This window comes from Ammospiza nelsoni, chromosome 23 (assembly GCF_027579445.1).
Source record: "Ammospiza nelsoni isolate bAmmNel1 chromosome 23, bAmmNel1.pri, whole genome shotgun sequence".
Lineage (NCBI taxonomy): Eukaryota > Metazoa > Chordata > Aves > Passeriformes > Passerellidae > Ammospiza > Ammospiza nelsoni.
Window position 1 is genome coordinate 3,456,284 of NC_080655.1, and position 25,137 is coordinate 3,481,420.

Sequence of the window (25,137 nt, forward strand, 5' to 3'; positions counted from 1 at the left end):
AAGGAGGCTGCATCCTCCAAAAATGTGAGATCCCGGGGGGAATGCCCCATTGTGGGATCTCAGCACCTCAGGATGGAGGTGCAGAGAGGCCGAGAACACCCTTGGGGGGCTCGGGAGTCCTGGAATGTTGCCAGAAGTGTCTGGTGGCTGGACTTTGATCCGACACAGGAGACGACACCTGTATGAGGACTGGGAAGGTTTCACTGGGTGAATTGTGAAGGGATAAGTTAGTTAAAGTGTAAAACACAGGGTTTAGGATTTTGGTACAGGGGGGTCTAAAGAAGTAAGATGGAGGAATTGGGGCGTGTCCTGTTCTTCTTCTTCTTCTTCTTGGCCTCCATCTTCTGTGGTGGTGGTGGCACTTTGGGATTGGTTATTACTAGAAGTGCACCGGTTAATAAGGGTAGAAGGTATTGGAGAAAAATGATAAATATTGTACACGTAACTTCGGGTATAAAGATAAGTGACCGCCCCGGGGGCTTGCAGTGTGCCCATGGCTGACTTGCTGTGCAGACCTCTGTCGGGCTGAAAGAAAATCTTTTAGATAAACAATTAATAAACACCAAGACCGAGACAAGATCAGAAGTCTCTCCTCGTCCTTTGAAGCGCCGGGCTCTTCAAGGCCATCCCTGGGCCTTTCCAGGCCACCTAAACAGCACAGAAAACCTTACACCCCATGGCCTCTCCCTTTATTGGAATAAAGCAAAAGGACTCCTCTGTCTCCTTTTTGGCCATAAACCTGTGGTGTTTGCGGATTAATTTTCCTACCAGCAGCCCCGTTATCCCCCACAGCCGTGCTGGGACCACCCCATCCATCCCACCCCGATCCCTCCTCTCCTCCCCGCTGCAATCCCAGCTGGGCGCTCTCCCTCTGCTCATCCTCCTCTGGGGCTCTCCCAGCAATCCCCGGCATGCCCAGGGCTGGAATTTGTGTTTGTGAGGAATGTTCTGCACCAACGAGCAGCTGGTGTGGCACAAGCACCGAGCCCGTGGCTCTGTCCCCTGATTGTGTCACATTCCTGCCCTTTGCACGGGGCTTGCTCTGCACTTCCAGTCTGGGGCCTTCAGCTTCATTTGCTGGAGTTGTTTTCCCTGGGAATCTCTTTTCCTGACAATCTCTTTTCCCTGGGAATCTCTTTTCCTGGCAATCTCCTTTCCTGAGATTCTCTTTTCCTCTGAATCTCTTTCCCTGGGAATCTCTTTTCCTGGGAATCTCCTTTCCTGAGATTCTCTTTTCCTCTGAATCTCTTTCCCTGGGAATCTCTTTTCCTGGGAATCTCTTTTCCTGAGAATCTCTTTTCCTCTGAATCTCTTTCCCTGGGAATCTCTTTTCCCTGGGAATCTCTTTTCCTGAGAATCTCTTTTCCTCTGAATCTCTTTTCCTGGGAATCTCTTTCCCTGTAAATCTCTTTTCCCTGGGAATATCTTTTCCTGAGAATCTCTTTTCCTGCGAATCTCTTTTCTCTGGGAATCTCTTTTCCCTGGGAATCTCTTTTCCTGTGAATCTCTTTTCCTGGGACTCTCTTTTCCTGAGAATCTCTTTTCCTGGCAATCTCTTTTCCCTGTGAATGTCTTTTCCTGGCAATCTCTTTTCCTGAGAATCTCTTTTCCTGGGACTCTCCTTTCCTGAGAATCTCTTTTCCTCTGAATCTCTTTTCCTGGCAATCTCTTTTCCTGGCAATCTCCTTTCCTGCAAATCTCTTTTCTCTGGGAATCTCTTTTCCCTGGGAATCTCTTTTCCTGTGAATCTCTTTCCCTGGGAATCTCTTTTCCTCTGAATCTCTTTTCCTGTGAATCTCTTTTCCTGAGAATCTCTTTCCCTGGGAATCTCTTTTCCTGGCAATCTCCTTTCCTGCAAATCTCTTTTCCTGAGAATCTCTTTTCCTCTGAATCTCTTTCCCTGGGACTCTCTTTTCCTGGCAATCTCTTTTCCTGGCAATCTCCTTTCCTGGGACTCTCTTTCCCTGAGAATCTCTTTTCCTCTGAATCTCTTTCCCTGGGAATCTCTTTCCCTGGGACTCTCTTTTCCTGGCAATCTCCTTTCCTGGGAATCTCTTTTCCTTTCAGTTTCAAACTGGATTTAAGGCACCGGAATTGTGGCATGGGAGGGGTGGCAGCAGTGATTGGGAACGACCCACAGGTGCCTGAGACACCTCCCCCAGGGTGACATCTCCCCTCTAAATGGAGGAAAATGGTGAATGTGGAAGTCAGAGCCATGGCAGAGACTGGGATGTGGGAAAAACCTCCCCAAAGTGCATTTGTGCAGTAGGAAGGGAGCGGGGTGGGCACTCACAGGGCAATGAGTGAGCACACACGTGACCGGGTACTCATTGACCAGGGGTGACAGGAGGGCAGTGGCCACAGGAGCCAGTCTGGCTGTCACACAGAGCCCTGGGTGTCACACATAGCCCTGGCTGTCACACAGAGCCCTGGGTGTCACACAGAGCCCTGGGTGTCACACATAACCCTGGGTGTCACACACAGCCCTGCGTGTCACACATAACCCTGGGTGTCACACATAACCCTGGGTGTCACACACAGCCCTGCGTGTCACACATAACCCTGGGTGTCACACATAGCCCTGGGTGTCACACATAGCCCTGGTTGTCACACATAACCCTGGGTGTCACACAGAGCCCTGGGTGTCACACATAACCCTGGGTGTCACACATAACCCTGGGTGTCACACAGAGCCCTGGGTGTCACACAGAGCCCTGGGTGTCACACATAGCCCTGGGTGTCACACACAGCCCTGGGTGTCACACATAACCCTGGGTGTCACACACAGCCCTGGATGTCACACACAGCCTGCATGTCACACATAGCCCTGTGTGTCATACATAGCCCTGGGTGTCACACACAGCCCTGGATGTCACACCATAACTGTGCATGTCACACACAGCCTGCATGTCACACATAACCCTGCTTGTCACACGTAGCCCTGGATGTCACACACAGCCCTGCATGTCACACATAACCCTGGTTGTCACACACAGCCCTGGATGTCACACACAGCCCTGCATGTCACACATAACCCTGGCTGTCACACGTAGCCCTGCGTGTCACACACAGCTCTGCATGTCACACATAACCCTGGCTGTCACACATAACCCTGGGTGTCACACACAGCCTGGATGTCACACCCTGCATCGCACCCCACACCCACATCCCCCCTGTCCCCACTTTGCTGCTCCTCCCCGAGCCCTGCAGAGCCCAGGATGCCAATCCCCATCAGACATGGGTGACAGACGAGCTGCTCACCCTGTGTCACCCAGGATGGCATCTCACCCCTGCTGCAAAGCCACCACGTCCCTGCTGGGTCACTGGGCCTCAGTTCTGAGCCCCCCACACGCTCCTAGAGGGGCTGGTTCAGCTCCTGCTCCCACTGAAGAGCTGCTGCTGAAGGCTTCACCCCTCGAGGGCCTCAGGGGTGCTGCCCTGGGACAGGCTGAGGTGACCAGAGGAGATGGATCCTTCTAGAACATCCCTTCCCTCCATGGGGGCTCGGATTTGATGCTCCTGCTGCGCCATCTGGGAAGCACTGTCCCACTCCCCGAGGTGTCTCCAGCCAGCCTGGTGCTTCTGAGATAAGAATTGAGAGTCAGCAAGTCCAGCGAGACTCCCACATTGGGAAAGAACACGGGGAAAAGGAGTTCTGGCAGCAGCACAACTGAGGAAGCCCGAATTTGTGTCTCCTGGACCATTTTCTTTTTTCCTTTTTTTTTTTTTTTTTTTTTTTTGTGGAATATCCACGTCTGGAAAGAAGACCCTAAATGTTGGATTTCCCCCCACAGAATTTGCATCCCCTTCCATCCTCCTCACCAGCCCTGCTGTGCCCTCTGCGTTCCCCCTCCCCACACCCTGTGGAGATGGATTTTGTGCTTCGCTGCCTCAGTTTCCCCCTGCCCTTCCCCACTCCTGCACATCCCCCAGATTTCGGCACTAATCACAACAACTCTGCTGACAGACAGGGCGGCGTGTGCAGGGAAGGCGAGGATTAATATAGCCGAGGATATAAGAAATTAATTACTCTCAGGCAGACAATGTTGGCACCTCCAGTCAGCCTGATTTATTTCCACGGCTGCTCTATTTTTGGCCAACCCAGAATGTTTGACTAAATATACGACAACAAGGAGCTGGAATGGGTGGGGGAGCCGCTGCTAAATCCACAACCCGGAGAGGCTGAAACCCGCACGGTGCCGGTGCCGGTGTCTCGGGAGGAGCCGCAGGAGGGAGCTGGACCGGAGAGCGAGGCGGGGATCGCTGTTTGTGTGTTTGTGTGTTTGTGCTCTCCGAGCGCGGCTCCTGCCCGGGCCGGCGGGGCCGAGCGGGCTCCTGCTCCCGGGGCTGCGGCGGGGAGGAGCCAGCGCCGCACGGAACCGAGCGCCGGCAGCGCTCCCGCACCGCGGCGGGTCCCGCACCGCGCCCCGACTGCCCGGGCTCCGCTACCGGCACCGGCACCGGCACCGCTCCAATTCCCCGGTACCGGCACCTCTCCGACTGCCCGGGCTCCGCTACCGGCACCGGCACCGCTTTGATTCCCCTGGCACCGGCACCGGCACTGCTCCGACTACCCCGGTACCGGCACCGGCTGCGCTCCGACTGCCCGGGCCCCGCTACCGGCACCGCTCCCAATTCCCCCTCCACCGGCACCGGCACCCTCCAACCCTTTTCCTGCTCCGGCACCGGCACCGCTCCCACTCGCCCTGCTCGATACCGGCACCGGCACCGCTCCAATTCCCCCGGTACGAGCACCGGCACCGCTCCCGTTCCCCCGGCACCGCTCCGACTCCCCGGCACCGTTCCTATTCCATCGGCGCCGGGACCGCTCCAACCCTTTTCCTGCTCCGGCACCGGCACCTCTCCAGCTCTCCCGGACCGCTCCAAGCCTCTCCTGCTCCGGTACCGCCTCCAGCATCCGCCCCGCTCCGGTGCCGGTGCCGCTCCAGCCGCTCTCCGCTGCCGGCCCCGCTCCTCTCGCAGCCCGGCCCCGTTCCCGGAGCGGCCCCGCGGCTCCCGCAGCACCGCCCCTGCTCTGCCCCGCAGGAAGGAGGAAGGGACACGGCAGGAGGGAAGGGAGAGCGACCGGCTCGGCGCCCGGTGAGTGCCGCGGTCACCCCGCCGCGGGCCGGGGACCCTGATCGCCCCCGAGCCCCTCCGGGAGCCCTGCTCGGCCCTCAGCCCCTCCGGGAGCCCTGCTCGCTTCTCCAGCCCCTCCAGGGACCCTGCTCGGCCCTCAGCCCCTCCGGGAGCCCTGCTCGCTTCTCCAGCCCCTCCAGGGACCCTGCTCGGCCCTCAGCCCCTCCGGGAGCCCTGCTCGCTTCTCCAGCCCCTCCAGGGACCCTGCTCGGCCCTCAGCCCCTCCGGGAGCCATGCCAGTCCCTCCAGACCCTCTGGGGGTCCTGTCCGCCCCCCCAGCCCCTTCGGGGACCTTGCTCGCCCCTGTGGGGACCCTGCTCGCCCCTCAGCCCCTCCGGGGACCCTGCTCCTCCGGGAGCCACCGCCGCTGCCTGTGGGCCTGGGAGAGGAGTCCCAAGTCCCGAGGGGAGGGGAGAGCTGGAGTTGGAGGCACGGAGAGGGAGAGGGAGGGCTCAGCTCGGATTTGTACCCTGGTGCTCCCCAGTGAGGGAATTCCTGCGCGTGTTCGGTCCTAAATCTGTTCCAGGTTATGGATTGTGATGGGCATCCCTGGGTGGGCGCGCCGTGAGGGGTCTGGGGGGACCCTTTGAGTGTGGAAGTGACCCCCAGGGTCAGTCCGGGGGAAGGGAGCCCTGCCCCGGGCTGGCAGCTCGGCATTCCCCTGGCGCTGCAGTTTTGGGCGGCTGTCACCATCAGCTGCATCTCTCCTGTTGCTGTGACAGCTCCCGGGGCTGTGTCCCATAATGTGTCCCCCCTCTGTCGCCAGACAGCCCCTTGAGAGCTGCCCTCTGCGCCATGGCAGCATGAAAAGCTTTAACAGCCTCGTGTCTCGGTGAAAACAACCTGGGCTGAGCGTGTTGGCACAATGGTGGCATCAGCTCTGAAAGAATCAGGGTCAGGCCTGGGGCTGCTGGCGCTGGGTTTTGTGCTGTGCTTCAAGATGTGATGTGTGCTGGGCTCGGAGATGGTGCCTGAAGGGGGAAAAGCTTTGAACAAGCATCAGGCAGAAAGTTGGAGGTTTGTGAAAGGACAAGAGCCGTCAAACAGGGCCCTGCGAGGAGCTGGGATTAATTTTAATTCATTCCCTTCTCCTCGGTGGTGTGGGGCAGGTTTGGGGTGTGGATCTGGGATGTGCCAGCACGTGGGGCTGAGATGTGGTCAGTGCAAGCAGAGTCCTGCTCTCCAGCCTCACCAGGCTGTGACAGGGCAGGGGAGAGCTCGGGAAAAGCAGTTCCCATGGTCCTGAAGAGATTCCCTCCAGGAATCTGGCCCCCGGGTCATGGACACGGCGCCAGCGGGCACACACAGAGATCTCAGTGCATTTGTGATGTGGAGAATCCTCTCCTCCCTTGGAAAAGGTGGGAGGGGACGTCCAAGAGTCCCAGAAGGAAGAGGCAGGAACAGGAGAGCACCCAGCTCACCCCATCCATGGAATTTCCTCAGTGTGAGAGGCACCCAGCTCAGAGTGTGCTGATTTTCAGGCTTTCTCTGACACCAGAATATTTCCGAGCGAGTTTTGGTGTCTGTGCTCCAGGCAGGGCTCACAGATTTGTTCCCAGGTTCCCAGGCTTACTCACTCACGCTGGAAAATATCAGCACCACGTCCAAATGGGAGCAGCTCATAAATGAGTAGTGGAACAACCTCGCCAGAAATCCTGGGAGTTCCTCCTCTCTCATCCTGCTGGGATGGAGAGAAAGAGAGAAAAAATTACAGCTAATCAGGGCTCTGGAGATCTCCCTGTGTCCATGGCCTTGCCAGGGATTCTGCCTGGCCTTGGCCACGTCACCGCCGTGTCCCCACGTCCGAGTCCCCCCATCTGGCAGCTCCTGACCTTGCTTTGTTCCCAGGGCTTTGCTCCCCGAGCTCTGCAGAGCCCTGGGATGCTGGCAGGGATGGGAAGCACTGGATCCTCATCTCCATCTCCCTTTCACTGAGGCAGCTCTTTGTGGGGCCCTGAATGGGCCCTTCAGAGAGGCTGTGCTGGTGACAGGGTGACAGAGGGGAGGGATGGTGTCACACATTGCTGGCTACAGGTGGCTCAAGTGCAGCTGGCTGCTTTTTATTGCCTTCCAAACGAGCTGCTTTAAATCTTGAGCTGCTGCCTCTGGTGTGCATTCCTTGCCAGCGTCCCTTGTCCCCTGGGGACAGGCTGGGGTGCAGGGGGTGCTGCAGGGGACAGTTGTGACGCTGTTCACAGGGGTCTCAGGCTGAGGGAAGAGACGAGGATTTGACTCCGTGTTTCAGAAGGTTTGATTTATTATGTTATGATATATATATTTATGATCTATAAATATTTATATATTTATTATATATAAATATTTATACATTTATTATATATATAATATTAAAACTATACTAAAAGAATAGAAGAAAGGATTCTCTCAGAAGGCTGGCTAAGAATAGAATAGCAAAGAATGATAACAAAGGTTTGTAGCTTGGACTCTGTCCGAGACAGCTGGGCTGTGATTGGCCATTAATTAGAAACAACCAGCATGGGCCAATCAAAGATGCACCTGTTGCATCCCACAGCAGCAGATAACCATTGTTTACATTTTGTTCCTGAGGCCTCTCAGCTTCTCAGGAGGAAAAATTTTAAAGAAAGGATTTTTCATAAAAGATGTCTGTGACAGTCAGAGCCACTTGTGCCCTGGGGACAGGATGGGGTGCAGAGGGTGCTGCAGGGGACAGTTTTTGCCTTCCCTTGCTGGCACTGCATTTTACAGAGGGTAAAACACAGAGGCAAAATGGCTCAGGGTGCTACAGGGAGCTCAGCTGAGTTTTGATATCCCAAATCCATGAGAATCCTTCAGTTCTCCCTGTCCCACCACCTGGTCAGGCAGAATCCTGGATGTCCGCTCACCATGTGAATTAAAATATCCACGTTGCAGTTTTCACTGAGACCATCATCCCCTTGGTCTGGCCTTTTGGGGAGAAATGAATGTTTGGTCAATGCCTGTAAACCCTGGGACATTCCTCTGGCTTCCACAGAGCTGAGGTTTGGGCCAGGAGGGCTGAGAATCTCCAGAAGGGCTGGGATCTGTTTGTTTGCAGTCATGTCCAAGAGGAGTAAGAGTTTCCAAAAGGGCTTAGGCTCAGGAGGAGCCTCCCAGATTCTCCTTGCATCCTCGGGGAAATGGAGGCAGCTCCTCCAGGCAGCAGGACAGGGGAGCTTGGCTCAGCTCAGAGGAGATGCCGAGGCTGGAGCGAGTTCTGCTGTGTGTAATTCATGTGCTGACACCCCAAAAGCTGAGCTCAGCCGGGCTGGGTTTGTGCAGGCAGGGGAGCGATGAGAGGGCTCTGGTGGGGTTCAGGAGTGAACCCTGTGCAGGCAGAGCTTTGCCCTGCTGCCTTTGCTCCCCTCTAAATCCACTGGCTCCTCTGTTTGTCCAGGAAAGCCGACGGCAGGAAGCAGCCTGTTGATGGAGGTGGCCCAGATCCCAATCTGGTGAACAATTAACTCTGCAGAGTGCTCTGTAATCAGCCCCAGCATCTTTTGCCCTCTCCCAATCTCCCAGCCCGGCCTCCTTTCCAAGGCAGCAGCGTTCTGCCCGCAGCCAGTGCTGTTCATCTGCTGCTTGTTTGCTCAGTGCCTCCCAATCTCTGGCTCCCATCTCTTGTCTGGCTGGAAGGGAAACTGGAAACTGCTGGGGGATGGTTTTGGAGGCAGGCAGCAGCACGGGAAGCCCTGGCAGAGGGCTGGGGTTCATCTGTGCCGCTGCCACTGCTGCCACCTCTCATCTGTCTGCTCGTCCTTCACCTCCCTCCCTCCACACAGCTCCTTCCAACCTCATCCTCAGAGCTTTCCCTTTCCTCCTGCCTCTCCCTGCTCTTTTAGGGATGAGCTCTGAGCCACCGCAGGATTTTCCCAGCCTCATTCCCCACTGGGAATTGCCAACATCAATTCCTGATCCCTGCTGGGAATCTGGGCGTTCCTTCCCACACCTGAACAGCAGCTCTGGGTGCAGATTGCAGCTCCAGGGGTGTGGGGATGCAGCTCAGGGAGCAGGAGGATGCTCCAGGTGGAGGCAGGACATGCAGGGATGCAGCTCAGGGAGCAGGAGGATGCTCCAGGTGGAGTTAGGACTGTGGGGATGCAGCTCAGGAAGCAGGAGGATGCTCCAGATGGAGGCAGGACTGCAGGAATGCAGCTCAGGAAGCAGGAGGATGCTCCAGGTGGAGGCAGGGCATGCAGAGATGCAGCTCAGGGAGCAGGAGGATGCTCCAGGTGGAGTCAGGACTGCGGGGATGCAGCTCAGGGAGTAGGAGGATGCTCCAGGTGGAGGCAGGACATGCAGGGATGCAGCTCAGGGAGCAGGAGGATGCTCCAGGTGGAGTTAGGACTGTGGGGATGCAGCTCAGGAAGCAGGAGGATGCTCCAGGTGGAGGCAGGACATGCAGGGATGCAGCTCAGGGAGCAGGAGGATGCTCCAGGTGGAGTTAGGACTTTGGGGATGCAGCTCAGGGAGCAGGAGGATGCTCCAGGCACTCAATCCCACTGCCAGCACCAGCAATTCCACATTTGGTTGTGGCTTTTGTTCCCATTTTCTGCCATCCGTGCCACCCCTGGGGTGCTGGGGGCAGAAATAACTTGGGAGGTGTTCAGAGCGGGGTGTTTGAGCTGCTGTTTGCAGGGATTGCTGCTGTTTGGGGTCCAGGAGCAGCTCAGATGGGACATTTCAGGGATCTCAGCTGGGTTTGCTTCCCTTTCCCCTCCCTGTGTGGGTTCAAAGCAGGGGACAATTCCTTGTTTGTCACCGTGGGCCCCTCCATCCCTGGGGCCTGCAGGCACTGCCACAACAAAAATCATAAATTGAGGGGTGAATTCCCAATCCAGAGCTGTCAGAGCTCGGTCCCTGTCACCTCTGCTGGGACACCTGGGTCACCTGAGAGAGGGGAAAATGCAGAGAGTGGGGTTGGAATCACTGCCCCTTCCTGAGTGCCTGGGAAGGGAGAGCTCCTGTGGGCACCAGGAAGGATGCTGCTAACGAGGACAATCCAATTAATGGCATTTTCTGTTCGTTATTTTGTTAGTTTTTAAGTTTTTCCCTTATTTATTTTATTGGTGACACCCAAACCTTCCACCCTTGCACCGCCCTTGTCATCTTCATTTATCAGCTGGGAAACTGAGGCACAGATTTTATTCCTGGGGTTGGGAAAGTCCCATCACTGGCAGCTCTGGATCTCAAACCTGAGACCTAAAAATCTCTCCCGGATGTGTTGGTCTGAATCAAACAGCTCCTGGCTCGCTGTGCTCTGGGGTTTATCAATTTAATTCATCTTTTGGGCACCTTCTCAGTGTTTTTATTATTGAACCCTCTCCATGAACCCTCTCCCTCTCTTTTTTCCCCAATCCCTGAAATCCTCAGCCATTTCCTTTAAAACAACCCAAATTTTCCCAGCTGGAGTGGGGCTGGGCACTGGCTTTGAGCAGATTTTTTGTGCTGATTTTGCCTTGAATCGCTCCATTTAAAAGGAGAGGCTGCTGAAGCCGACCATAAACACCAAAACCCCCAAAGAAATCAAAATGTGCCTTTTTTGGGAAGCGGGAAAACATTCCCAGCGTTCCTTTTATTTCTGCTCTTTCTCCATTTTGATTTTAATAGTTTATTTTCTATTTAGTTATTCAGGCAGCATTAATGTGCTGGTCACTTCGAGGTTGGGATTCCTGATCCTGGGGGGATTTATCCTCAAAACACCCCCCAGCTTTTCCCTCTCTCCTGTTGCTCCCAGCACTTCCCACTCTCAGAGCCTTGGCTTTTTTTAGTTGCTAAATCTGACAAGGTTTGTGAGCAGGAGCCTCGATTCTGCACTTGGGAACACGCACAGAAATATAAATTCAGCACTTTGGGGTTTTTTTTCCTGCATTCCAGCATGGAACATCACCTGGAGTTTGGATTAATGCCATCTATGACTGGAATTATTGGGTGGAAAACCTTTTAGGTTGGTGGTTTATGGCCAAGACTGTGCTGGAGGAAATGTAGATGCAGAGGGATCTTCAGGAGATGTCAGGAACTGAGGATCCTGCCCTGATCCAGTAGATCCATAAACAACAGAACGAAGGAAATGATCTTGGTGTGCCTGGAGACTCTGAGGAGGAGGAGGAGGCAGAACTGGAGGGTTTGGTTTGTGTCTGGTTTGTGTCTGATCCAAATTAAAATGCAAAGAGAGTCTCTGTGACAAACGGAATTGAACAAATCAGCCCAACACCAGCCCACACCCTGCCTGCCACATCCTCTGCTCAGCAGTGGCTCCCAGAGGCCCTGGGGACAGCAGGAGCAGCAGGAGCTGTCCCATCATAGTCCCATCATTGTCCCATCTCTGTCCCATTGCTGTCCCACCACTGTCCCATCATTCTCCCATTGCTGTCCCATCCTTATCCCATCTCTGTCCTATTATTATTCCATTGTTATCCCATCTCTGTCCCATCTTTGTCCCATTGCTGCTCCTTCACTGTCCCACTGCTGCCCCATCTCTGTCCCATAATTTCCCGCCTCTGTCCCATCATTGCCCCATTGCTGTCCCATCACTCTCCCATCATTATCCTGTTGTTATCCCATCATTGCCCCATCTCTATCCCATATTGTCCCATGGTGTCCCTCACTGTCCCCTCACTGTCCCATCACTTCCCCATCATTGTTATCCCATCTCTGTCCCATCACTGTCCCATTGTTATCCCATCACTGCTCCATCATTGTCCCATCACTGTCCCCTCACTGTCCTGTCACTGTCCCCTGCTCTCCCATCTCTGTCCCATCACTGCTCCATCACTGTCCCATTGTTATCCCATCTCTGTCCTGTCACTGTCCCATGCTGTCCCCTCACTCCCGTGGGTGCCCTGTCCCTGCAGAGCCTGGCTGGGATCTTCTGGATCCCCCACACGGGGATGGGCAGAGCCATTTCCTCAGAAAAGTGCCCCGAAAAGGCTCAATTGGGGCATTTTAATTCCAGGCAAACACAGCAGAGCATCTGAGGGGGAAGGAGCATTTTTATAAATCACCATTAGCAGCACGTGTGCTGTTTAAGAACTTAATCCCTCCCAATCCCCCCTGATTAACGATTAATTGTGCCACTAATTGCGCTATCATAGCATGGCAGGCCCAGCCTGCAGCAGGCACAGGCAGCCACACCAGTGCTGAACCAAATCACAACTGGGAGCACTGGGAGGCCCTGCTGAGAGGGCCTGGGCCAAAATCCCTCCTCTATTGAAACCTCAGGGTTCTAATCCTGCCAATCTCCAGCGTTTCCTTATCAGCTGGGAGGCAGGAGAGGAGGATTGGATGCACTTGGAACAGCCCTGCCCAGTGTCATCCCTTTTTTAATGTGGATTTTCTTCCACTCCTGTGAAAATCACATGGAAATTCCTCTGTTTTGATTTGGAGTGAGGGGGAAAGCACAATATTTGAATTTATTTTCATTATTTTCTGCTTCTGGTGGCTGCAGTTGCCAAGGCCTCTCTCCCTGACAGTGCCCAAGGCCCTGCTCAGTGTCATCCCTTTTTTAGTGTGGATTTTCCTCCACTCCTGTGAAAACCACACAGAAATTCCTCCATGTTTTTATTTAGAGGCAGAGGAAAAGCACAATATATGAATTTATTTTCATTATTTTATGCTTCTGATGCCTCTTTTATGCACAGCAGGCTGTAATGTCCAAGGTCTCTCTCCCTGCTTGGTGTCATCCCTTTTTTAGTGTGGATTTTCTTCCACTCCTATGAAAACCACATGGAAATTCTTCTATGTTTTGATTTGGAGTGAGTAGAAAAGCACAATATTTGAATTTATTTTCTGCTTCTGGTGGCTGCAGTTGCCAAGGCCTCTCTCCCTGACAGTGCCCAAGGCCCTGCTCGTTGTCATCCCTTTTTTTAGCGTGGATTTTCCTCACTCCTGTGAAAAACACAAATAAATTCCTCCATGTTTTCATTTGGAGGCAGAGGAAAAGCACAATATATTAATTTATTTTCATTATTTTTACGTTTCTGATGCCTGTTTTATGCACAGAAGGCTGCAGTGTTCAAGGCTTCTCCCTGACAGTGCCCAAGGCCCTGCTCGTTGTCATCCCTTTTTTTAGTGTGGATTTTCCTCACTCCTGTGAAAACCACACAGAAATTCCTCTATGTTTTCATTTGGAGTGAGGGGAAAAGCACAATATTTGAGTTTATTTTCATTATTTTCTGCTTCTGATGCCTCTTTAATACACAGAAGGCTGCAGTGTCCAAGGCCTCTCCCTGACAGTGCCCAAGGCCCTGCTCGGTGCCATCCTTTTTTAGTGTGGATTTTCCTCACTCCTGTGAAAAACACACAGAAATTGCTCCAAGTTTTCATTTGGAGGCAGAGGAAAAGCACAATATATTAATTTATTTTCATTATTTTTACGTTTCTGATGCCTCTTTTATGCACAGCAGGCTGTAATGTCCAAGGTGTCTCTCCCTGCTCAGTGCCATCCCTTTTTTAGTGTGGATTTTCCTCCACTCCTGTGAAAACCACATGGAAATTCCTCTATGTTTTGACTTGAAGTGGGGGAAAAAGCACCATATTTGATTTTATTTCTGTTATTTCCCTGTGAAAACCACATGGAAATTTCTCTATGTTTTGGTTTGGAGTAGGGAGGAAAGCACAATGTTTGAATTTATTTCCATTATTTTCCTCTTCTGATCCTCTTTTATGCAGCCAGGCTGCAGTGTCCAAGGCCTGGGGGCCCGGCCATGACTTTTCCTGGAGGAGATCCCTCTCTTTCCCTCTGTTATCTCGCTCTGGACTCTGTTATCTCTCCAAGGCTTGTGCAGGAACCAGCCTGGCTTGTCAAGGACACTGGGGCTCCCATCCCCAGCAAGGCTTTTATAGCAGAGAGAAACTGAGATTGAAGTGAAAAAAATCTTAAAAATAAACCATTAAATTATTATTAAATAAATTATATTAAATATATTATTGAATAATATTAAAAATCATTTAATATTAAAATGTTTTTAATTTATTTTATTAAGATATATTAATATTAAAAGGAAAATTCATGCTTTTCAGCCCCACCAACGTATTTGTTTTGTCTACAAGTGACACCACAGCTTTGAGGACACAGGGCTGGCCTTGGCTGGGTGGCACAGATGGCATTTACAGTTTAACAAGGAGCAAGGTTTATCCAAACACTCCGTGCTCACCCGGGTTCCCAGACAGGCCTGAAATGTTTCCTCCCCAGGAAAGGGATCAGGGCTTGCACTGAGGCAGGAATAATCTGTTTATTGCACGTGGGATTTCTCTGTTCTGTTGCCTTTTTCTTAACTTGGAAGTGAAGTTGGAGATAATTTTAATAAGGAGCAAACATAAAACTGGATTTTATGTTAGCTCCTTATTAAAATTATCTAAATTATCCCCTAAAAATTTAATTTCCCATAAGTGCCCCGAAGGTTTTTCATGGAAAAGTTTAATTTTTTAGGGGAAAAGCAAGGACTGGGATGATCCCTTCCCTCAGCTGGGAAGCAGAGCCAGGCCAGGAGGATCTCACAGATCCCACAGACTCCACAGATCCCACAGACCCCACAGATCCCACATCTCACCCATCTGGGGCTCGGAGATCATCAGGAAGGGTCAGGATGAAAGGTTCTGCAGGATTTCCCTCTCTAGGAGAGAGGGATCAAAAAATAATCATATTTCTATATTTATTTAAATAAAAATAATACTGATCACAGCTCCTGCTGTGCTTGGAAACCCTCTGATCCCTCAAATGTTGGCTCCTCCTCACTCCCCTCCCTGTGGCTGCTTTTCCTCCCCATCCCATGGGGAAATATTGGCTATTCCCCCATACCCACCGGGCCCTCCAAGGATGGGTGCAGGGCTGGTTTAAGGTTTAATCCCAGCTTAGTGCAGTCAGGGTTTGCTCTCTCCCTCCCTCCCAGCCACGTGATCCTCACAGGGCTTTAAATAAATCAGATTTCCAACCCTCCAGCCCAGGGGTTTTTGTGCCTTTAATGCCAAACTGTGGCACTGCTGCTCCAGAGCTTTGTCCTGGGGGAAGCCCCGGCCGTGGCTGGGACTGGGAGTGACTGGAGCAGGGACAGGAGGGCAGGAGCAACTTCCCCTCTTATTCCATCCCTGCTCTGCAGGAAAATCTGTCCCAGGGTGGTTTTGGGATGGTTCAGGAGCTCCGAGGAGCTGGGATCCTTCAGGGAGAGGAGGGAGCTTCAATCCCACTGAAGGATCTCCAGGTCTTCCTTGGGTTGTGGAAATCCAGGTGTCTCCAGGCTGTGGAGCAAAGCAGGCAGAGATTTCAGGTTTTTTCAGCAGTACTTTCCCTTTTCATTCCATCCCATTCCATCAAATCTGTCCCAGGTTTGGGGCTGGTTCAGGAGCAGTGGCAGCTCTGAGGAGCTGGGATCTGCTGGGAGAGGATGGAACATTAATCCCACTGAAGGATCTCCAGCTCTTCCTTAGGATGTGGAAATCCAGGTGTCTCCAGGCTGTGGAAGAAAAAAGGCAGAGATTTCAGTTTATTTTCAGCAGCACCTTCTCCTCTCATTCCATTCTTGCTCTGCAGGAAGATCTGCCCCAGGTTTGGGGCTGGTTCATGAGCAGTGGGATCCTTCTGGGAGAGGATGGAACACTAATCCCACTGAAGGCTCTCCAGCTCTTCCTTAGGATGTGGAAATCCAGGTGTCTCCAGGCTGTGGAGCAAAACAGGCAGAGATTTCAGGTTTTTTTTCCAAGTCCTTTTGTCAAGACAAAACATTTCCAGTCTCCTCAAAAACCCATGGCAAAGAGCCGAGCTCTTCATTGCTCTGAGTGCTCTTGGTGCTGCTGCTCCTCCACATAAACCTGGGGTTTGTTTAGATTCCAACTGTTTTGTGGTTTTTTGGGTTTTTTTGTTTTTTTCTGGGAAATTTTAATCCTGTCCAGAGCCTTTGAGGCCAGGATCCCTCTGGAAAGGTTTCTCCCAAGGATCCTGTTTCTGTGCTGCTCTTTGTGCCCCTCCTTTCCTGTGTGCCAGAGGTGGCTGCATTTCTCAAATTCCACGGGGCTATCGGGTGTCCAGGATGTCATTCCTGGTGCTTTAAATATCTTTTTGGAAAGGGGAGCCGGGCTGGGATTCCTGTGCTCAGCTGTCCCTGCCGAGCTGTGTCACCCCCCCGGGTCAAACCCACCCTGCAGCTCAAGGGATTCCTTTCCCAAATATCCTCGTTTTGCACCCAAACTTCGTTTCAGCCTCATTCTCCTGGACCAGGAAGAGGCCTTGGGGCATGGGAGGAAAATTCCTGTTCAGTAGAGAGTGAAAAACCTTTCCTACTTCCAGCAGTGCAGGGCACCTGCTGATCCAGCAGCTGTGACTCCCTGAGTGCAGGAATCCTCAGAATCCTCAAAATTGTGTCCAAGGGAGAAATTCCTGCTCAGTTTTTCCTGACATTTCCCACTTCCAGCCTTTCCGAAGCAAACCAGCAGTGCAGGGATCCTCAGAATCCTCAGCATCCTCAGAATCCTCAGAATTGTGTAAAAGGGAGAAATTCCTGCTCAGTTTTTCCTGACATTTCCCACTTCCAGCCTTTCTGGAGCAAACCAGCAGTGCAGGGATCCTCAGAATCCTCAGCATCCTCAGAATCCTCAGAACTGTGTAAAAGGGAGAAATTCCTGCTCAGTTTTTCCTGACATTTCCCACTTCCAGCTTTTCTGGAGCAAACCAGCAGTGCAGGGATCCTCAGAATCCTCAGAATTGTTTAAAAGGGAGAAATTCCTGCTCAGTTTTGCTGACATTTCCTGCTTCCAGCCTTTCTGGAGCAAACCAGCAGTGCAGGGATCCTCAGAATCCTCAGCATCCTCAGAATCCTCAGAATTGTGTCCAAGGGAGAAATTCCTGCTCAGTTTTTCCTGACATTTCCCACTTCCAGCCTTTCTGAAGCAAACCAGCAGTGCAGGGATCCTCAGAATCCTCAGCATCCTCAGAATCCTCAGAATTGTGTAAAAGGGAGAAATTCCTGCTCAGTTTTTCCTGACATTTCCCACTTCCAGCCTTTCTGAAGCAAACCAGCAGTGCAGGGATCCTCAGAATCCTCAGCATCCTCAGAATCCTCAGAATTGTGTCCAAGGGAGAAATTCCTGCTCAGTTTTTCCTGACATTTCCTACTTCCAGCCTTTCTGAAGCAAACCAGCAGTGCAGGGATCCTCAGAATCCTCAGCATCCTCAGAATCCTCAGAATTGTGTCCAAGGGAGAAATTCCTGCTCAGTTTTTCCTGACATTTCCTACTTCCAGCCTTTCTGGAGCAAACCAGCAGTGCAGGGCACCTGCTGATCCAGGGGCTGTGACTCCCTCAGTGCAGGGATGCTCAGAATCCTCAGAACTGTGTAAAAGGGAGAAATTCCTGCTCAGTTTTTCCTGACATTTCCCACTTCCAGCCTTTCTGGAGCAAACCAGCAGTGCAGGGATCCTCAGAATCCTCAGAATTGTTTAAAAGGGAGAAATTCCTGCTCAGTTCTTCCTGACAGCTCCCACTTCCAGCCTTTCTGGAGTGAACGAGCAGTGCAGGGCACCTGCTGATCCTGAGTGCAGGGATGCTCAGGATTCTCAGAATCCTCAGAATGCTCAGAACCCTCAGAATCCAGGCTGCCCCCACCCTGGGGATGCTGCACGTACCAGGGAAGCGCTGACACGACCCCAGCAGGGTGGGGACAGTGCCAGCCCTGAGCTGCCCCAGCGCTGGGGTGGCCCAACTGGCCAGCAGTGGCCCCATTGTTGCTGCAGCTGAGCTCTGGCCACTTGTCCCAGGTTAGGGAATAAGTGCCCAGTGTTCTGAGCTGCTGGAATAATGCCTGGCACTGGGATGCCTCGCTCAGAGCTGCCCTGAGCTCACCAGGAGCCGAGGGAGAGCTGAGGGCACAGAGAAAGGCAAAATAGCCCAGAACAAAGGTCCTTTGTGTGCTCCCGTTACTGGGCTCGTTTTCAGCTCCAAACCCGGGTGGGAATGTGCCTCCAGCCTTGGATGGGAGGCTGCCCTTGCCTCCCATCCCTGCAGCCAGCACAGGTTGGAATCCCAGCCCTGGGAGTGGCCAAGGGCATCTTGGAGCAACCTGGAGATGTCCCTGCTCATGGGAATGGGATGGGCTCCAAGATCCCTGTTTGTAGGAATGGGATGAGCTCTAAGGTCCCTGCTTGTGGAAATGGGATGAGCCTCAAGATCCCCGCTGATGGAATTGGGATGAGCCTCAAGATCCCCGCTGATGGAATTGGGATGAGCCTCAAGATTCCTGTTTATGGGAATGGGATGAGTCTCAAGATCCCCGCTGATGGAATTGGGATGAGCCTCAAGATCCCTGTTTATGGGGATGGGATGAGCTCCAAGATCCCTGTTTATGGGAATGGGATGAGCTCCAAGATCCCTGTTTATGGGAATGGGATGAGCTCCAAGATCCCTGTTTATGGGAATGGGATGGGCTCTAAGATTCCCTGCTGAGGGAATAGGATGATCTCTAAGGTCCCTGCTCATGGAGATGGGATGAGCTCCAAGACTCCTGCTGATAGAAGTGGGATGGACTCTAAGATCCCTGTTTGTAGGAATGGGATGAGCTCTAAGGTCCCTGCTTGTGGAAATGGGATGAGTCTCAAGATCCCTGGTCATGGAATTGGGATGAGCCTCAAGATCCCTGTTTATGGGAATGGGATGAGTCTCAAGATCCCCGCTGATGGAATTGGGATGAGCCTCAAGATCCCTGTTTATGGGGATGGGATGAGCTCCAAGATCCCTGTTTATGGGAATGGGATGAGTCTCAAGATCCCCGCTGATGGAATTGGGATGAGCCTCAAGATCCCTGTTTATGGGGATGGGATGAGCTCCAAGATCCCTGTTTATGGGAATGGGATGGGCTCTAAGCTTCCCTGCTGAGGGAATGGGATGATCTCTAAGGTCCCTGCTCATGGAGATGGGATGAGCTCCAAGACTCCTGCTGATAGAAGTGGGATGGGCTCTAAGATCCCTGCCTGTGGGAATGAGATGGGCTCTAAGATCCCTGTTCATGGGAATGGGATGAGCCTCAAGATCCCTGCTCTTGGAAATGAGATGGGCTCTAAGATCCCTGGTCATGGAGATGGGATGAGCCCTAAGATCCCTGTTTGTGAAAATGGGATGAGCTCTAAGATCCCTGTACATGGAAATGGGATGAACCCTAAGACCCCACCCCATGGGAATGGGATGAGCTGTGAGGTCCCTTCTCATGGAAATGGGATGAGCCTCAAGAACCCTGTGTATGGAAATGGGATGAGCCTCAAGAGCCCTGCCCATGGAAGATGGGATGAGCCCTAAGATCCCTGCTGATGGAATGGGATGAGCTCTAAGATCCCTTCTCATGTGAATAGGATCAGCTCTAAGATCCCTGCTGATGGGAATGGGATGAGTCTCAAGATCCCTGCTGATGCTCTGAGATCCCAGCTCATGGGAATGGCGTGAGCTCTAAGATCTCTCCCAACCCACTCCATTCTGTGCTTCCATGAGTCCATAATGACCTGGCAGGAAGTTTTCCATGGATCCACCTTTCCCAGGCTATCCCTGTGTTCTTCTGCCTCTCAGAACGTGGCTTTGTCTCTTAACAAGGAATTCCCGACTGGAATTTAACAATTCCCAACTGGAATTCAACAATTCCTGGCTGGAGTTCTGCAGGGTGGGGATAGGAACGCTGTGAGCCCAGGGTCTCACATTCCCCAGGGTCTCACCTCCCAAGGGAATTCAAACCAGCTGACAGGGAGGGAGGATGCCTTGCCATCATTCCTGATTTATCCCTGTGGCATTCCAAGGGAGCCCAAGCAAACCAGGTAAGAATTGTTTTCCTTTTTCCCCGAGGCTTCTCATCTTCCCAGGAGAAAAATCCCGGGGAAAGAGATTATTTCAAAGAATGTGAATGCTACAGGTTGGATAGCAGGAAAAAGCTTTTTACAGAAAGGGTGATAAATTCTGGAACGTTCTGCCTGGGGAGGCGGTGGAGTCGCCATCCCTAGGGGTGTTTAACAAAGCCTGGATGTGGCACTGGGTGCCAGGGGTGAGTTGAGGTCTTGGCACTGGGTTAGATTCGATCTTAAAGGTCTCTTCCAACCTGGTCATTCTGTGTTCCCCAGCCAGCATTGTCTGAGCTTGGATGTGTTTAACAAAGCCTGGATGTGGCACTGGGTGCCAGGGGTGAGTTGAGGTCTTGGGACTGGGTTGTATTAAATCATCTTGAAGATCTCTCCCAACCCAGTGAGTCTGTGAATTCTGGGAATTCTGTGAATTTTGGGGATTCCCAGGGACTGAGGAGGTGGTGGAGTCCCCATCCCTGGGGGTGTTTAACAAAGCCTGGATGTGGTGCTGGGTGCCAGGGTTGAGGTGCTGGGGCTGGGTTGGACTCATTGATCTTGAAGGTCTCTTCCAACCCAGTGATTCTGTGAATTTGGGGAATTTTGGGAATTCCCAGTGACTGGGGAGGTGGTGGGGTCACCATCCCTGGGTGTGTTTAAAACAAGTCTGGATGTGGCACTGGGTGCCAGGGTTTAGTGAGGTGCTGGGCCTGGGTTACATTTGATGATCTTTGAGGTCTCCTCCACCCCGGTGATTCTGTGATTCTGTGAATTCTGGGAATTCCATGAATTTTGGGGATTCCCAGGGACTGAGGAGGTGGTGCAGTCCCCATCCCTGGGGGTGTTTAACCAAGCCTGGATGTGGCACTGGGTGCCAGGGTTGAGGTGCTGGGGCTGGGTTGGACTCATTGATCTTTAAGGTCTCTTCCAACCCAGTGATTCTGTGAATACTGTGAATTCTGTGGATTCCAGCGGGGTCGGTTGGGCCCTGCAGCCACACACAGCGTTGCAGGATTGCCGTGTTTGCTGAGCAAATAAAAGCTCCACGAGGAGGAGCAGAATTCCCCATTTCTCTGAGCCTTGCAGGAGTGAATCGATGCCACCTCATAGCCAGGAGTGCTGAATAGGGCTTTTCAGTTTGCCTTGTAAACACCACTGGTAATCTCTCCGGGGATTAAAAAATAAATAAATAAACAAACAAAAAAAAAAAAACGGTTTAAAACAAGCAAACTTTTCCCTCCGAGCCTTCCTCTCTTTCAGCTGGGAAATGGGGGCAGAAATCTGGTAAAGTGGTAAGGGAAAATACAGAAAATTGATAATTTTTGAGAGGCAGTAATTAGTGCTGCAAAGCTTTGCTGGAGGAGGGAGGGGACAGCTCCATACCCTGGTGATGCCTAAAATACCTGGCTCAGGAATTCCAGAGCAGGGAATCTGTAAATTCAGGGAATTTGTAATTTCTCACTCAGGAGAAATCCATTCCCATGCAGAACAGCTCAAAGGTGATTTCCGAAGGCAGCCTTGAGGGCAGCTGCATTTAAAGGATCTTTAACTCCTTGTGAGGAGTTTTCCTGCTGGGATTCACCTCTGGGGCTCTTTGAAGTGTTCCAGCCGGGTATTTACCCTCCACCCCAGTTCCAGTAAACGCAGATCACTCACCCTGCTGGCTTTAATCCTGGTTTTTGGTCGGCTTCCAAGCAGGGTGATTTCATTTTTTATGCCTAAATTCCTCATTGCTGTGTGAAGCTGCTCCTTCCCCTCGTGTTGCTGCCTGCTGTTAATTATCCGGCTCGCTCTGCATCCCCGGCAGCACCCAGGGATCCTGCCAGGCTGTAAAACCCAAAGTGATGTCATGGCTGTGCTGAACAAGTGTCACTTTCCCTCGGAAAGTCAATAAATGCTTCCTTTAGCACACTGAGGCGGGGGGGAACCCCAATAAAATTAAACAAAATTAAAACAAAATTAAACAAAACGAGAGGCGGTTGTTAGGGGTTCTTCCTTTGAAATCCATGCTGGGGAGAGCAGCTGTGAAAAGGGATTTTTTTTATCCCACAAGGAATGTGGCTGGAGGGTGGGTGAAGCTCCTGGAACCCCTCGGGGGGTTGTGGGGCACCCCACATTTCCTGGCTGGACCCTAAATTCCCCCTGGAACCCCCACATTGCCTGGCCCGACCCTAAATTCCATCTGGAACCAAGGCTGTGGGTGCTTTCCTTGCAGCAAATCCCAGCTTTGGGATCCTGTATGGATCCCGTATGGGACAGGGTGAATTCCTTTCAGGGAAGGAGCCGAGGGCTGAGGACAAGCACAGTCCCATAAATGCCAGCTCACAATCCCATAAATGCCAGCTCACAATCCCATAAATGCCAGCTCACAATCCCATAAATGCCAGCTCACAATCCCATAAATGCCAGCTTTGGGATCCTGTATGGATCCCATATGGGACAGGGCGAATTCCTTTCAGGGAAGGAGCCGAGGGCTGAGGACAAGCACAATCCCATAAATGCCAGCTCACAATCCCATAAATGCCAGCTCACAATCCCATAAATGCCAGCTTTGGGATCCTGTTTTCATATGGGACAGGGCGAATTCCTCTTGGGGAAGGAGCTGAGGGCTGAGGACAACCACAATCCCATAAATGCCAGCTTTGGGATCCTGTATCCATATGGGACACGGCAAATTCCTGTTGGTGAATGAGAATTCCTCTCAATGAGGAGCCGAGGGCTGAGGACAAGGACAATCCCATAAATCCCGGCTCACAATCCCATAAATCCCAGCTTTGGGATCCTGTATTCATATGGGACAGGGCGAATTCCTTTCAGGGAAGGAGCTGAGGGCTGAGGACAACCACAGTCCCATAAATCCCAGTTTTGGGATCCTGTATCTGTATGGGATAGGGCAAAATTACTGTTGGGGAAGGAGAATTCCTGTCAGGGAAGGAGCCAAGGGCTGAGGACAAGAACAATCCCATAAATCCCATAAATCCCATAAATCGCAGCTCACAATCCCATAAATCCCAGCTTTGGGATCCTGTATCCATATGAGACAGGACGAATTCCTGTTGGGGAAGGAGCTGAGGGCTGAGGACAAGGACAATCCCATAAATCCCAGCTTTTGGGTCCCATAAATCCCAACTTTGGGATCCTGTATCCATATGGGACAGGGTGAATTCCTGTCAGGAAAGGAGAATTCCTCTCGATGAGGAGCCAAGCGCTGAGGACAAGGACAATCCCATAAATCCCCAATTTGGGATCCTGTATCCATATGGGACAGGGCGAATTCCTGTCAGGGAAGGAGAATTCCTGTCAGGGAAGGAGAATTCCTGTCAGGGAAGGAGCTGAGGGCTGAGGACAAGCACAATCCCATAAATCCCAGCTTTGGGATCCCATAAATCCCAGCTTTGGGATCCCATAAATCCCATCTTTAACGTGAACTCCAAGCAGCTCCAGGTGTAGCTGGAAAAATGAACCCGAGGATTTGAGACCGGAGCAGGGAGAGGCTCGGGCGTGGCAGGAGAGGCTGCAGCCAGCCCGGGGCTATTTTTACCCCTCTCTCAGCTCCTCTCCTCTCCCAGGTTTATATTTAGAGCTGCTGGCATTCCTGCAGGAATTCGTGGTGCAGTTTTGTGGCAGGGAGGAGCTGATTCCCTGTAAACCATCCACAGCTTTTTGGGGAGGGGAAAGAAGATGAATACAGCACTTCTCCTCATCTTCATCATTCCCCCGAGTGTCTTTTCTGTTCCTTGCATCTTTCCTCACCCATATTTGGTCCTGACCAAAGGATCAAAGGAGATCCTCATTCACCTGAGTGTTTTTCCTGTTCCTCCTGGCCCAGGTTTGATCCTGACCAAAGGATCGAAGGAGGTTATGGATGGAGACACCACTTCTCCTCATCTTCATCATTCACCCGAGTGTCTTTTCTGTTCCCTGCATCTTTCCTCACCCAGGTTTGATCGTGACCAAAGGATCAAAGGAGGTTATGGGTGGAGACACCACTTCTCCTCATCTTCATCATTCACCTGAGTGTTTTTCCTGTTCCCTGCATCTTTCCTCACCCAGATTTGGTCCTGACCAAAAGATCAAATGAAGTTATGGGTGGAGACACCACTTCTCCTCATTTTCCTCCTTTACCCGAACATTTTTCCTGTTCCCTGCATCTTTCCCAACCCAGATTCGATCCTGGCCAAAGGATCAAAGGAGATCCTCTTTCACCTGAGTGTTTTTCCTGTTCCTGGCCCAGATTTGATCCTGACCAAAGCATCAAAGGAGGTTATGGATCTGCTTGGTGGGGAGTGATCAAAGCAGGAATTGCTTTGGCAAGCACCTTCCCAAGATCCCAGACTCCTGCTTGATGTCCCGATTATCCCATCCCAGCCCCTGCCAGGCTGGGATTTTGTCCCCAGTGCAGGACCAGGAGCTGGATTCGCTTCTGGATTTCCTGGATCTCCTTTGGAACCCAGAGCATCCTCGTTGTGTCCGAGCACGTTCCAGCAGCGCTGGGAAAACATTCCAATGGCTGAAACCCCGAAACTGGAATGGGGGTGTCTCCAACCCTCCCGCCTCCCTTCCCACCCCCGGCAAACCCCCCGAATCCAGGCACGGCCGAGCCTTCACGCTCAGCAAGGCGGGGGCTGAGCGGGGGCAGGGAATTCCCGGCATTTTCAGTGAATTCCCGGCATTTTCAGCGAATTCCCGGGATTTTCAGGGGATTCACCCGCTGCAGGGTGCCGTGCCTCACCGCAGAGCCTGGCAGGCGCCCAGCCGAGTGTTTGCATTGCTGAGGGATCATCCTTTAAAGCTTTCGCATGCGGGCTGGGCCGTGCCGTTGTTGTCCTGGCGACGGGGATGCGGTGTGAGATGAGGCTGGAACGATGCGATCACTCTGGGGCCGTGCTGATAAGGCTGGGAGGGGGCTGGGGGGGTCTGGGGACAACCAGGGGAGAGCAGGACGGGGGACACCCAGGGGGAAGAGGAGACATCCAGGAGGAAGGGGCCAAGCTGCTCCAGACATGGGATGTGCAGGAAAGAGACGTTCCTTGTTGGGAAAATCATCCCTGAGAAGTTTTGGGGTCTGGTACCAAGGAGTGATTGTGCTCTTCAGATTGGGCTGGGGACTGAGAACAGCATTAAGAGCCCAGGGTGGTGCTGATAAACCTGGGAGGGCTCTGGGGACAACCAGGGAAGAGCTGGAGTGGGGACAGCCAGGGGA

At 52.3% G+C, this 25,137-nt stretch overlaps 1 protein-coding gene across 1 annotated transcript in view; it reads left to right on the forward strand.

The window, feature by feature from the left end:
- Positions 1-5,065: 5,065 nt before the first annotated feature.
- The window catches only part of CDK18 (cyclin dependent kinase 18), a 42,638-nt gene continuing 22,566 nt past the window's right edge, over positions 5,066-25,137 (forward strand). Inside the window, exon 1 of the mRNA XM_059487862.1 lies at positions 5,066-5,100. The gene's annotated coding sequence lies outside the window, so the exon portion shown is untranslated. The remainder of the gene's footprint in view (positions 5,101-25,137) is intronic.